The following is a 15,173-nucleotide window of genomic DNA, read 5'->3' as shown; positions in this document are numbered from 1 at the left end:
GGATATGGTGCAGCTCCTTCTGAAATCTTCAGACTTGCTGACAGAGCCAAAAAGCAAAGAGCCAGATAACCCTCTTCCACTCCCTCATCTCCCCCAAAAAAGGCTGTTGAGCATACCTAACAGTCCAGAGGTTGGCAATCTTTTTACCCCTAGCAGCCCAGAGGTTGCCAATCTTTTTACCCCTAACAGCCCAGAGGTTGCCAATCTTTTTCCCCCTAACAGCCCAGAGGTTGCCAATCTTTTCCCCCCTAACAGCCCAGAGGTTGGCAATCTTTTTCCACCTAGCAGCTCAGAGATTGCCAATCTTTTTTCCACTAGCAGCTCAGAGATTGCCAATCTTTTTACCCCTAGCAGCTAAGAGATTGTGAGTCTTTTTCCTCCTAACAGCCCAGAGGTTGCCAATCTTTTCCCCCCTAACAGCCCAGAGGTTGCCAATCTTTTCCCCCCTAACAGCCCAGAGGTTGCCAATCTTTTCCCCCCTAACAGCCCAGAGGTTGCCAATCTTTTTCCCTCTAGCAGCTCAGAGGTTGCCAATCTTTTCCCCCCCTAACAGCCCAGAGGTTGCCAATCTTTTCCCCCCTCACATCCCATAGGTTGCCAATCTTTTTCCCCCTAGCAGCCCAGAGGTTGGCAATCTTTTCCCCCCTAACAGCCCAGAGGTTGGCAATCTTTTTACCCCTAGCAGCCCAGAGGTTGGCAATCTTTTCCCCCCTAACAGCCCAGAGGTTGGCATTCTTTTTCCCCTCTCAGCATAACATCTCTAACAAACATACACATCATGGGTACATGTGCAGTAACCCAGCTGCCAAAGGCTCAAATGCTATTTCAGCTATACCAAACAAAAAAGACTTCTTAATTTGAGTCATGAGATCACAGAATCATAGCATCAGGCTCCTCAGGCCAGCAAGAGGGGCAGTGATGGCTGGTGGGGACTGGTGAGTGCCTTTGGGACAAAGATCATAGAATCAAGCAGGTTGGAAAAGACCTCAGAGCTCATCAAGCTCAGCCTATTACCTAACACCTCCTGACAACTAAACCATGGCACCAAATGCCACATCCAATCCCCTCTTGAACGCCTCCAGGGATGGGGACTCCATCACCTCCCTGGGCAGCACATTCCAATGGCCAATTACTCTTTCTAGAAAGAACTTTCTCCTCACCTCCAGCCTAAACCTCCCTGGCACAGCTTGAGACTGTGTCCTCTTGTTCTGGTGTTGGGTGCCTGGGAGGAGAGACCAACCCCCCACCTGGCTACAACCTCCCTTCAGGGAGTTGGAGAGAGCAAGAAGGTCTCCCCTGAGCCTCCTCTTCTCCAGGCTAAGCAACCCCAGCTCCCTCAGCCTCTCCTCACAGGGCTGTGCTCCAGACCCCTCCCCAGCCTCCTTGCCCTTCTCTGGACACCTTCCAGCATCTCAACATCTTTCCTAAACTGAGGGCCCCAGAACTGGACACAAGACTCAAGGTGTGGCCTAACCAGTGCTGAGCACAGGGGACAATGACTTCCCTGCTCCTGATGGCCACACTGTTTCTGATACAGGCCCAGGATGCCATTGGCCTTCTTGGCCACCTGGGCACACTGCTGGCTCATGTTTAGGTGGCTGTCAATCACTACCCCCAGGTCCTTTTCTGCCTGGTTGCTCTCCAGCCACTCTGACCCCAGCCTGTAGCTCTGCATGGGCTTGTTGTGGCCAAAGTGCAGCACCTGGCACTTGGACTTGTTAAATGCCATCATGTTGGGCTCTGCCCATCTGTCCACCCTGGCAAGGTCCCTCTGCAGAGCTCTCCTACCCTCTAACAGATCAACTCTTGCCCCCAGCTTTGTGTCATCTGCAAATTTCCTGCTGATGGACTCAATCCCCTCCTCCAGATCATCAATAAAGATATTGAACAGGATGAGGCCCAGCACTGATCCCTGGGGCACACCACTGGTGCCTGGCCGCCAGCTGGCTGTGGCACCATTCACCACCACTCTCTGGGCTCAGCCAGTTCCTACCCCAGCTCAGAGAGCTGCTGTCCAAGCCAGGGACTGACAACTTGGCCAGGAGTTTGCTGTGGGGGACGGTGTCAAAGGCCTTGCTGAGGTCCAGACAGACTCCATCCACAGCCTGCCCCACATCCACCAGGCAGTCACCTGAGTACAGAAAGACGCAGTTACATCTGTAAAGATACTAGAAAAGAGAGAAGCAGTTTAAAAGGAGAAAATAGATCCACCTCGCTGGTGTCTCTCTGTCGATACCTGCTGTGCAGTAACAAAAGGCACAGCCTCACTGTGTCCAAGGAAAGGCACCGTGCTCCACACCAGGGAGTCCAATTTCTGGGGTATTGGATGAGAGATTATTTCTGGAAACATAAACTGGGAAACCACTGAGGTCTCCTTTGCAGGCTGACTCCCCAGCTTTTCCAAGGAGCAATATAAGAAGCGTTTATGAGCAGCTATCAAATATGGCTGCAGTTATTTGTCAGAAAGTTCACTGAAAGGACAGGAAGGGAGGGACTTGATTGCTTACACCAGGAGTGGGGGCTGGGAGCAAACCTTTCACCACAGACTTCTGCAGTAGCCTTCTGTATTGACTGAAAAGAGAATGGTGGAGAGGTACGAGACAGGAGAGGGAGGGGGAGAATGAGAGGAGACTTGAGGAAAGAGGAGAGGGAGGGGAGAGGGAGGGGAGAGAGGAGAGGTTCAGAGAGAATAGGAGAGGTTCAGAGAGAAGAGAAGAGATTCAGAGAGGTTCAGAGAGGAGAGGTTTGGAGGGGAGGGGAAGAGAGGGGGAAGGGAGGGGAGGGGAGGGGAGGGGAGGGGAGGGGAGGGGAGGGGAGGGGAGGGGAGGGGAGGGGAGGGGAGGGGGAGGGGAGGGGAGGGGAGAGGAGAGAGAGAGAGAAGAGAAGAGAAGAGAAGAGAAGAGAAGAGGAAGAGAAGAGAAGAGAAGAGAAGAAGAGAAGAGAAGAGAAGAGAAGAGAAGAGAAGAGAAGAGAAGAGAAGAGAAGAGAAGAGAAGAGAAGAGAAGAGAAGAGAAGAGAAGAAGAGAAGAGAAGAATAAAGAAAAGAAATGAAAAGAAACAAAACAAAAAGAAACTAAAAGAAACTAAAAGAAAAGAAACTAAAAGAAAAGAAGAAAAGAAAAGAAAAGGAAAAGGAAAAGGGAAAGGAAAGGAAAGGGAAAGGAAAGGAAAAGGAAGAAGGAAAGGAAAGGAAAGGAAAGGAAAAGGAAAGGAAAGGAAAGGAAAGGAAAGGAAAGGAAAGGAAAGGAAAGGAAAGGAAAGGAAAAGGAAAGGAAAGGAAAGGAAAGGAAAGGAAAGGAAAGGAAAGGAAAGGAAAGGAAAGGAAAGGAAAGGAAAGGAAAGGAAAGGAAAGGAAAGGAAAGGAAAGGAAAGGAAAGGAAAGGAAAGGAAAAGGAAAGGAAAGAGGAAGAAAAGAAAAGAAGAAGAAAAGAAAAGAGAAGAGAAGAAAAGAAAAAAAAAGAGAAGAAAAGAAAAGAAAAGAAAAGAAGAAAAGAAGAAAAGAAAAGAAAAGAAAAGAAAAGAAAAGAAAAGAAAAGAAAAGAAAAGAAAAGAAAAGAAAAGAAAAGAAAAGAAAAGAAAAGAAAGAAAAGAAAAGAAAAGAAAAGAAAAGAAAAGAAAAGAAAAGAAAAGAAAAAAGAAAAGAAAAGAAAAAGAAAAGAAAAGAAAAGAAAAGAAAAGGAGAAGTGGGGGGAAGGAGAGGAAAACCAGTAAATGCAATTGGGTGTTTCTATGTAAACACATTGCACTTGGAAAAGCCTTCCTCATTAGCTTTCAGACAGTAAAAGGAGCTGTGTTCCTTGTTAAAAGAACAACTGTTGGCCAAGTCCCCCTGTGGCAGAATGGGATGTATCTGCGTCAAGTTAGGAACCCTGGGTTGCATTAGGAGCGCAAACGAGCCGGGACATGCCCAATTACAAGCCATTACACTGCACCCATATGGCTGCCCGACCTAAAAAAGCTTTTTCACACCTCCGGAAAAGCCTAATGCCCGTAAAATCCTACCACCCCCCCAGCTGGGGGTATGCCTCTAGGAGTGGGTGCAAGGGGACACAAGGGACCTCTGCCGGCGCTGGGAGCTAGCTCCGGTGCAGAGGCTGCGGAGGAGGTGTCTGCAGGGTGGCTTGCGGGCGGATGGGAGCTCCCACCCGGCAGGCAGAGCTGCAGCCGTGTTTACCGCGGCACAAAAGCATCTCTGAAAGAAGCAGAAAAACAAAACACCAACAGCTTTTTAGGTCCTGGTCCTGCCTTCCTCATAAAGCTCTGGGTTTGGGCCTCTCCTTGCCTGCCCAGTTTGCATTGTACTGCCAGACAGGGCTTGTTAGTTCAGGCTCAGTGCTTTCCTAACTGCAGATCTGCAGGCTCCAGGCCATATGTGCAGCAAGCCCTGCCTGAGAAGGACACAGACTCATCCATTAGTGCAAGGCCAACCTGAAAGTAGCTAAAGCAGAGCCACTCTGCACTTCCAAAAGAAAACTAAGATGTCTGAGTTGGGCTGGGAGAGCAATGCAGACTTCTGCATCTCTCCAGATCTGCCCAGGATTGCCCTCCCTTGGCTCCCTTGATGCAGCTCCACTCCCAAGAAACAGGAATGTACTGGGGGAAACCCTATGGAAAAGCTGGATCCTGCTTGTTCACAGCACAGTGTCACCACTGTCTTTGAAGGTTTGGAAAGGAGGCTTGGTGGCTTCCCTGTCTGAAACTGACTGCTGCTTGCATTAATGTTTCACTGAGCCTTAGCTACAGGCTGGGAACTCCGTCATACTCTGCTGTGCTACATCTTCCCAATGAGATTATGGACTAATTAAAGCAGACAGAGAAGTGCCAGGAGGCTGAAGGCATTTTCTGATCAGCAGGGCAGGCAGTGGCCCCAAGCACATCAGTAGCCCTGTCACGTCTCCATGTGAGGGAATTGAGTTCAAGTTTGAGGGCTCTGAGCTTCAGGCCCTATTTATAACATGATACTTAACTCTCAAGTGCTGTAAAAGTGAATGATGCACTTTATGCATTAAAATGTCTCTGCTGAGCCCAGGAAGGGAGTTAAAAAGCTGTTGCTGTACAGGATCTGGAGCAGAGCATGGGATGTGTAAGTAGTGGGGTAAGTAACCAATGTGTAAGCAAGCAATTAATGGAAGTCTGAAGTGTCTCTGTAACGCTGTAAGGGGGTTACAAAGTCTTGATTCACCCTGCTTGAAACCTCCTGTAGGAATCTATTTGCTTTAAAGAGAGTGGAATTAGAGGGGGTTGTAGATGTACAAAACTGAAGAGCAAGGGCAAACTTTCATGACCATCCTGTACTAAGTAAAAACTTGTTACTGGGGCAGTGACCCAGCAGTAATTCAAATCACTGCTCTGGCTGAGCAAGGGACTAACTTCAGAGGGTACTTTGCACAGTGCAAGACTGCTCAGTCCACCTGCCTCTTGTGAGAGAAGTGTTCATAGAATCATAGAATCAGTAAGGTTGGAAAAGACCTCAAAGATCATCAAGTCCAACCTGTCACCCAACACCTCATGACTAACTAAACCATGGCTGCAAGTGCCACATCCAATCCCTTCTTGAACACCTCCAGGGACAGTGATTCTACCACCTCCCTGGGCAGCACATTCCAATGGCTAACAACTCTCTCTAGGAAGAACTTTCTCCTCACCTGGAGCCTTCCTGGAGCAGTTTGAGACTGTGTCCTCTTGTTCTGCTGCTGGTTGCCTGGGGAGAAGAGACCAACCCCCCACCTGGCTACAAACCTCCCTTCAGGGAGTTGGAGAGAGCAAGAAGGTCTCCCCTGAGCCTCCTCTTCTCCAGGCTAAGCAACCCCAACTCCCTCAGCTGAGGAAAAGATCTCCACTTCAGGATGTCCTGCCTGGGCATTGCAAAACTGCTGTTTTGAATCACAGCAAGAGCTGAAGAAACAAAAACAGGAATAAGCCTCAACTTGTTTAGAACTGAGCAATCTGAAATGCAGTTTGAAACACCATTTGACCCAGGCCCCTCAGAATATTTCATCTGAGACCCTAAGAACCTAATAATGCAAAACCAAATAACGGTGTGAAACAAAGGGAGATTTCAAAATGAAATACTAGATGGGATTTGTGTCTCTGTGGCTGTGTTTCTGGGACTTTTTCCCCCCTCCCCAGTTTTATTTTGTAACACACTCACAGTGGATCTGACAGTTTTATGCAGCAATTTTCATTCCAGCAAAAATACATTCTGGGCTTGGATGTGTTTTGCTGAATAGAGCTGTGGCCAGCTCTACTGCTCCTGTTCATTCACTTGCAAAACACAAATGAAATGAAATCAAAGAAAGAAGGATGCCCAGCAAAATGATCCTGCAAAATAGAGTCATAGAATTGTCAGGGTTGGAAGGGTCCTCAAGGAGCAGCCAGTTCCAACCCCCCTGCCATGGCCAGGGACACCTCACGCTATAGCAGGTTGCTCACAGCCACATCCAGCCTGGCTGCAAACACCTCCAGGCAGGAGGCTTCCACCACCTCCCTGGGCAGCCTGTGCCAGTATGGAGAACAAACTTCTTCCTGACATCCAATTCTCAATCCTACCCATTTCTGGTTTTGCTCCATCCCCCCCTGTCCTATCACTCCCTGACACCCTCAAAAGTCCCTCCCCTGCTTTCTTGTAGCCCCCCTTCAGATACTGGAAGGCCACAATTAGGTCACCTCAGAGCCTTCTCTTCTCCAGACTGAACAACCCCAACTCTCTCAGCCTGTCCCCATAGCAGAGCAGCTCCAGCCCTCTGCTCCTCCTCGTGGCCCTTCTCTGGACACCTTCCAGCACCTCCAGATCCTTCCTGCAATAGGGGCTCCAGAACTGGACACAGTGCTCCAGGTGTGGTCTCAGCAGAGTGGAGCAGAGGGGGAGAATCACCTCCCTTGCCCTGCTGGCTCTGCTTCTCTTGATGCAGCCCAGGATCTGGTTGGCCACAATAAGGTCTCCTCGGAGCCTTCTCCTCACCAATAAAGGCAAGAAAGGTACAGCTGAATCCAGGCTCCTCACAGGAATCAAAAGTGGTTGAGATATTTAAGATATTAAAGCATGGGCAGAGTAGAAAATTCACCAAGACACCATCTAGTACATAACTAAATGTTAACTGAAGGGAGGTTGTAGCCAGGTGGGGATTGGTCTCTTCTCCCAGGCACCCAGCACCAGAACAAGAGGACACAGTCTCAAGCTGCACCAGGGGAGGTTTAGCCTGGATGTTGGGAAGAAGTTCTTCCCAGCAAGAGTGATTGCCCATTGGAATGTGCTGCCCAGGGAGGTGGTGGAGTCACCATCATTGGAGGTGTTCTGGAGGACACTTGATGGGGTGCTTGGTGCCATGGTTTAGTTGATTAGATGGTGTTGGGTGATAAGCTGGACTTGATCTCAAGGGTCTTTTCCAACCTGGTTAATTCTAGTCTAGTCCAGTCTAGTCCATTCTAGTCCAGCAGCTCATTCTAGGGCTTAATTATGCTTGTCTAAAATTTTCCTGCTTGGAAAGACATCTTTTGGAGCTAGATTTGCTGAACTGCTTCCAGAAGTCCCCAGCTTCCATGGTCTAGTAATTTCTTAGTACTTTCTTTGCTTTCTTTACTTATTTCTTAGGACTTCCTTTACTTATTCAGCTTACTTCCATACCATGGCTTGCAAGCCTGCTCAGTTCCTTTTAGCAGCATTTCTTCCTCTGGTTTAATACTTGCTGAGTACCTTCTCACAGTTAGGAGGGAGCCCACCTCCATTTCAGCCAGAACACTCAATATATTATATGCTGTGTTTATTACCTACCCTGGAGAACTGCAGATCAAACCAAACCAAAGCAAAAAGCAGGCAAGAAAAAGAAAGGAACTGGCTGTCCTCTTCTTTAAAGGGAAGAAGGAAGAGGGGAGCTCACAAAAGTGCAATTCTTAGAGGCAGGCAGCCAGCCACACTTATCTGCTTCTCCAGTGTTACCTCACAGGCAGTAAGACACTGAGCTGCACAATTTATCAGCTATGAGGTCATAAATGGAGCTGGTCAGTCTCAGTAGTCACTTTCAAGATGATAGTGCTTGGTGATAAGGCAATGGACTAGGAGATAGTTTTGTTCCACGTAAGTAGCTGAGCTGTGATTTTGCAGTTTCAAAGGGCTTTTGACAGAGCTTGCTTTGAAATTGTCTGGCCCAGCTTTGCAGTCCAGCAGCCATTTACATATTCAGCTCTTTCCATCAGGCTGGCTTTAAGAAGCAAGGAATAAGAAAGAGTCCTGGCCAAAGAATATAAAAGAGAAAGCAAGAATTTGGATTTATAGTAGAGCTGGTACAGCTTAGCTTGGAGAAATCTCACCAGGCCAGCAGGTTCTTTTTTTCCTTAAGAGAAAGCTCTCTAAGCTTGCAAGCTGTGGAGAGTTTTACTAATATCCATGGAAAATTCTGATATGAAAGTAGGAAAGCAGCAAAAATTGAGAAGTCTAATTATAGGCTCTGCTGCCAGCAGTCTCTTCGTGCAAGCTCTTAGCTCGTGCCCACTTCAACACTGTCCAAATTCCCACCTGAAGGATGCAGGAGGCAAGCATCCCTGCATGGAGCTGCCATACATAGTGTAGCAAAGCAGACCTGAGCCTGTCTTGTTTGCTAGTGGGAAGGGTTGTGGTTCATAGAGATACAGATTTTTTTTGTCTGGAAAAGACATCTGAGGTCATTGAGTCCAACACTCAACCTAAGACCACTATGGCCAGTAAGCCATGTCCCAAGGTGCCATGTCTACATGGTTTGTGAATGGTGATGCCAGCACCTTCCTGGGCAGCCTGTTCCAATCCCTGATCACTCTTGCAGGAAAGGAAAATTCCCTACTGTCTCCTAAACCTCCCCTGGCTCAATTTCAGGTCATTGCTTCTCATTCTATCAGTTAACACTAGGGAGAAGAGAGAACTCCAACCTCACTCCAACCTCCTTTCAGGGGGTTGTGGAGAGCAATGAGGTCTCACCTCAACCTCCTTTTTCTCCAAGCTAAACAACCCCAGGTCATTCAGCTGCTCCTCACCAGCCCTGTTCTCCAGACCCTTCACAACCTTCATTGCCCTTCACTAGACCTGCTCCAGCACCTCAATGTCCTTCTTGGAGTGAGGGTCTGAAAACTGAACCCAGCACTCAAGGTGTGCCCTCAGCAGTGCTGAGTACAGGGGGACAATCACTGTCCTGGACCTGCTGGTCACATTATTGCTGATAAAGGCCAGGTTGCTGTTAGCCTTTTTCAGTATTCAGTATCACTAAGGTTGGAAGAGACCTCAAAGATCATCGAGTCCAACCTGTCACCACAGACCTCATGACTAGAGTAGGGAGGACACAACTGCCCACTGTAGGCTTGAACTCACGACCTTCCCATTAAGGGTCTTTGCACTACCAACTGAGCCACCTCAAGGCCCAGTGAGGTGCTCAGTATCACTAAGGTTGGAAGAAACCATTGAGTCCAACCTGTCACCACAGACCTTATGACTAGAGTAGAGAGGACACTACTGCCCACTGCAGGCTTGAACTCACAACCTTCCCAATAAGGGTCTTATACACTACCAGCTGAGCCATCAGCTGGTCACCTGGGCACACTGCTGGGTCATTTTCAGCCAACACCCAGATCAACACCCCCAGCTCTTTCTCTGCTGGGCAGTTTCCAGCCATTCTGCTCCAACCCTGGAGCATTCATGGGGTTGTTTTGACCCAAATGCAGGATCCAACACTTGGCCTTTTAGCATCTGATACAACTGACCTCAGCCCATCAATCCAACCTGTCCAGGTCCCTCTGTAGAGCCTTCCTTCTCTGCAGCAGATCAGCACCCCCACCCAGCTCAGTGCCATCTGCAAACCTACTGAGGCTGAACTCAATTCCCTTGTTTGGGTCATTGGTGTTAAGGAGAGGTGGCCCCAGCGCTGAGCCCTTCAGCTGAGCTCACCCGCACAGAAAGGGTTAACTCCCATGCGTGCCACAGGCTCGGAGCCCACACACAGACACGGTTGGTAAGCTCCAGTGACCTCGGCATGTGGAAGATCCTGGGGCAGCCTCATCTCCACAAATGTGGGACATGCAAAGCTCCCAATGGTCACAGTTGCAAATGATGAAGACTTTTAACCCCCTGCTCAGGATCCTAACCAGAAGTGCTCTGGTGAACGTTCCCCTGGACCAAGAGGTCTGCGTTAAGCCGCGCAGGACTGAGGGGGCTGCCTCCTCTCAGCCTCCCCTGCTTCCTGCATATCTTTTCACACCTCCACCAGCAGCAGACTCTCTGCCCCAGCACATAGAAGCTGCTTCTTATCACAGCCTGAAACATACATATCCTAGAGCTACGGGGAAATTGCAATCCAAATTGTGCAAATTGAGGGCCACATCTCTCCCATGCCAGGCAGAGAGCGGCTGAACGCCCCCAAGGTGTATTTTCACAGTTAACACACACAGCAGATTAGTTGCAAATCAGCTGCCTAATCAGGGGTCCCAGGAAGGCTACAGGCACATTATTCAAAGATGAAGAGAAAGGCTTTCCTGCCACTTCAGCTACAGGCACCATGAAATCCCAGAGTGTGGGGCTGCTGAGGCACAGCCTGGGTTTCTCCCCCAGCGTGTTGCTTCTCTTACATTTCAGGCTGCCCCCTTTCTCCCATGAAACTCCAAATACACCAAGTATCTTACTACCACAGGGCTCTGTTCTGGGTTTTATTTCCCCCCTCCCCTTTTTCTTTTCTCAGTTGTGCTTTCATGAAATCAAATGCACTTCTCCAAACACTATGTCACACAAGAGCTGGTATTTCAGCTGCAGGGAGGGATACCTGTACAGAAATTCCTTTTCTGCTCTGTTATCATAGAATCATAGAATTGTCAGGGTTGGAAGGGACCTCAAGGCTCAGCCAGTTCCAACCCCCCTGCCATGGGCAGGGACACCTCACACTACAGCAGGTTGCTCACAGCCACATCCAGCCTGGCTGCAAACACCTCCAGGCAGGAGGCTTCCACCACCTCCCTGGGCAGCTTGTGCCAGGCTCTCACCACCCTCATGGGGAACAACTTCTTCCTCACATCCAATCTCAATCTCCCCATTTCTAGTTTTGTTCCATTCCCCCCCAGTCCTATCACTCCCTGACTCCCAGTCACACCCTGACACCGTATCAGGTTGCTCAGAGCCACATCAGGCAAGCCGATTTTCCTTCAGCTGTACCAAAGAGATGTTGACTTTTCTCTAAGTGGAAGAGAGACACCAGTTATTTGTAATTACTGTGCATCAAGGGCTGAAGCAATCAGGTTTATCCTTTGCATTTAGAAAGTGCACACCTCACACTAGATTAGGGCACCACATCCAGCCTGGCTGCAAAATCCTCCAGGCAGGAGGCTTCCACCACCTCCCTGGGCAACCTGTGCCAGGCTCTCACCACCCTCATGGGGAACAGCTTCTTCCTAACATCTGATCTCAATCTCCCCACTTCTAGTTTATTTTTCCCCCAATAATACCCAATAAATATCTCAATAAGAAGGTAAAATAATTAGGAGATGGTAGAATTAGGTTTAAAAAAGAAAATGTGGCAGAAAGGTTTTCCCACCCTTTTCTTTCCTTTGTTCAGCTGAACACTTGAAGTAAATGATACTTAAATAGCAGTTCTTGGGTGGCATAGCATCTGGAGAAGTGCATCTGATTTCCTCTTTCAGTTTAAAACCTCCAGATACAGGAGTGTGTGGTGGGTTGAAATATCTCCCCCCCACCACACACACATTAAATTTGCCAGACCAGCACGGCTTAAAACTACCCCAGAGTGCTCCCCATGGGGACCCTATGGAGGACACCATGCTAGGTAAAACCACCTCTGAAGTATGTTTCACTACATCTAGAGTGAATGGCTCTTCCCAGATGCAGAGCCCTCTCCAACACCTTTGTTTGCAAGCTGTGGTCTGCAGAGTGACGTGCCCAGGAAGGTGGACATCTGGGGTCTGTCCAGCTCAGGGGAAGGACGTGCAGAGAGGACAGCATTCCCTCTTGCATCCACAACAAACATGTCCCATGCCCCTACCCTGCCAGCAAAGTGCTTCCAAGATGCAGGAGCTCTCTGAACCTCTCTGAAAAGGTCTTGGAGAGCTTCATCAGCTTTTAGTGTTTAATCTAATTGGTGTCCATTTCTTCTTATGTAGGCAGAGAAGGTCCAGGCAAGGGCAATGGGGAGGAGCAGAGGGCTGGAGCTGCACTGCTACGGAGACAGACTGAGAGAGTTGGGGCTGTTCAGTCTGGAGAAGAGAAGGCTCCAAGAAGACCTAACTGTGGCCTTCCAGTATCAGAAGGGGGCTACAAGAGAGCTGGGGAGGAACTTTCGAGGGTGTCAGGGAGTGATAGGACTGGGGGGAATGGAACAAAAGTAGAAATGGGTAGATTGAGATTGGATGTGAGGAAGAAGTTGTTCCCCATGAGGGTGGTGAGAGCCTGGCACAGGCTGCCCAGGGAGGTGGTGGCAGCCTCCTGCCTGGAGGTGTTTGCAGCCAGGCTGGATGTGGCTGTGAGCAACCTGCTGTAGTGTGAGGTGTCCCTGCCCATGGCAGGGGGTTGGGACTGGCTGAGCCTTGAGGTCCCTTCCAACCCTGACAATTCTATGATTCCATGACTGGGATGGGAAGAAGCCAGTGTCCCTTGGCCATTTCCTCAGACCAGTGCCGTGTTGTTCTCTCTGGCCAGAGCTCCCTTCTCCTCACAGTCCGCTGCAGGGTTATTTACTCTGCCTTCTGGGAAAGCCATCATTGTTCTGCAAATAAGATAATGAGTTTGCTGCCAAGCTGACACTGCTCTAACCTGCAAACAGACAAATTAACATTAATGTCATGCATGACTTTTGCCAAAGCCTTGCCTTATGTCATCGCCGTGATTGGCATGTTTGCAGCACACATTGCAGGAGCCTGATTTGGTTCACAGCTCTCTCCGTGGTTTTTATGTTCAGACATATAATCTAATGAGGTGAAAATGGAAAGCAGCCCCTGAGCATTTGGGCCATTGCTGGGAAAGAATGCAAATGAAATATCTGAAAGAGAGAGAGAGAGAGAGAGAGAGGAGAGAGAGAGAGAGGGGCGCGGGGCAGCGTGTCACCCAGCCTCGGAGTTCCATCAGGTGCCTCGCCAGCTTGCACAGCCTTTGTGTCCACATTGTCTGCCTGTGGGACAGAGCTAAGAGACAGAAGAATGACAGTCTGGGGGGAAGAAAGAAAGACAGTAATTATGGGACGTATGTGATTAGCATGGTAGCCAGAGAAATTAAACCACTAGTCCCAGGAATCTTCCCTTCTATAAGGTACCTGTGGTGGAAGAGAAAAGCTCCTCACTACAGAGTTCAGCTGGAATCCACTCCCTGCTAGTTTAGCTTGATTGCTTTTTTGGATACCTACTGTGGGGGTTCAGTTCCTTGACCTTCCTTTCTATAGAACTATATTGTCCTGCCACGAAGAAAGGCAGATTAAGAATTTACAGGGATCCCTTCCATCACTGGACTCTGACAGGAGTGCTCAGGGAGTTCATTTTTCATGGCTTAAATTGCTCCAGGCCAGCATTCTTACATATAATAAAAAAAAGAGAGAGAGAGAGAGAGAGAAAGGTTTGGTTTAATGTAAAATGCAGACTGCCTTTTCTTTCCTTTTAATTTTAGCTCTGTATTAAAACACCACTACAAATTTCCTTTTGAACAGCAAGCTCCTGGGCTCCTTTTCCCTTTGAATAACAATATAAATTTAGACTCAACAGTATTGTTCTCCAGTCAATCAGCCCAGCTAAGAAGTTTATAATTATTATTAGAGAGGTAAAATGTTTTACACAGCAGCTGAAAAGGCCTGGAAAATTCCTGCTGTAATTAGACCACGGGCTCATTGCTTTCCTTGCTTGCTTGCTTGCTCTTTAAAGGTACCAGCTCACAGGATAGCTTCCAAGCTTTGGGATCATAGAATGGAATCATAGAATGGTTGAGGTTGGAAAAGGCCTCAGAGACTATCCTGGCAAGGTCAGAAATAAAAGGAATTGCAAGGCTGGCAAGCAGTAGCTGGCATTGCCACCACCACCTCCACTCCCAGCAGGATTTTCTCTCCCAGCTCCCAGCACACGGTGCTGTTCCACCTCAAACACTGCCTCCAGAGCTCCCCAGGATTTTCACTCCAAGGCTCCACTTCCTCAGGTGCTGCCCACTCCCTGTGTTTGGGCAGTGTGGTGATGGGGAGAAACCCTCCCTGGAATGGGTTGTCCAGGGAGGTGGTTGGGGCACCGTCCCTGGAGGTGTTTAAGCCCAGGCTGGATGAGGCTCTGGCCAGGCTGATCTAGTGTGGGGTGTCCCTGCCCATGGCAGGGGGGTTGGAACTAGATGATCCTTGTGGTCCCTTCTAACCCTGAATGATGCTATGATACTATGATACTATGAAGCTGCACAGTGCTTCAGTTTGCCCAGCAGGACCTCCAGCCGCCCTCGAGCAGAGCACCACGAAAGCTGCTTTCCCCCAGGTAGGGTTAGGCTGAGAGCCAAAAGTTCATTCCTCTCCCATTCCTTGGTCACTCTGAGCCCACACTTCTGCTGCAGAAAGGCCTGAGCTATTAACTGCCAAGCTCCTGGGTACTCAGAGGCAGGAAGCTGTTTCCCTTTACAGGGAATAATTAAACAGAAATTTGGCAAGAGAGATGGAGCTGCTGCCTGTGGAACTCTGGAGCCTAGGAAGCACTCGGTAGAGAGAAGCTTTCTGCTCCTGCTCCGAGGACAGTGTGCATAATCTCATATCAAACTTCCCTGAATCAAGCACATGCAGCAGAGCAAAGAGGGTAACCCGAAGCCAGGTGTCCTTCCAGCACCACTGTGAGGGTGACAGAGCATTGGAGCAGGCTGCCCAGAGAGGCTGGGGAGTCTCTTTCACTGGAGGTATTCAAAACCTGCCTGGATGTGTTCCTGTGTGACTTGCTCTGGGTGCTTCTGCTCTGGCTTGGTGTGTGGGGATTACATGAGCTTTTCAGGTCCCTTCCAACCCCCAGCATGGTGTCACTGTGATTCCCTATCCTCTCTTCAGTATGCTCAGGTGGCTCCTAAGCTGGAGCTACAAGGGGGAATGGAGCACAACTAGAAATGGGGAGATTGAGATTGGATGTGAGGAAGAAGTTGTTCCCCATGAGGGTGGTGAGAGACTGGCACAGGTTGCCCAGGGAGGTGGTGGAAGCCTCATGCCTGGAGGTGT

This window comes from Melanerpes formicivorus, unplaced genomic scaffold (genome assembly GCF_026170545.1).
Source record: "Melanerpes formicivorus ecotype bairdi unplaced genomic scaffold, bMelFor1.0.p_v2 SCAF_146, whole genome shotgun sequence".
NCBI lineage: Eukaryota > Metazoa > Chordata > Aves > Piciformes > Picidae > Melanerpes > Melanerpes formicivorus.
Note: the sequence above shows the minus strand (reverse complement) of the source record.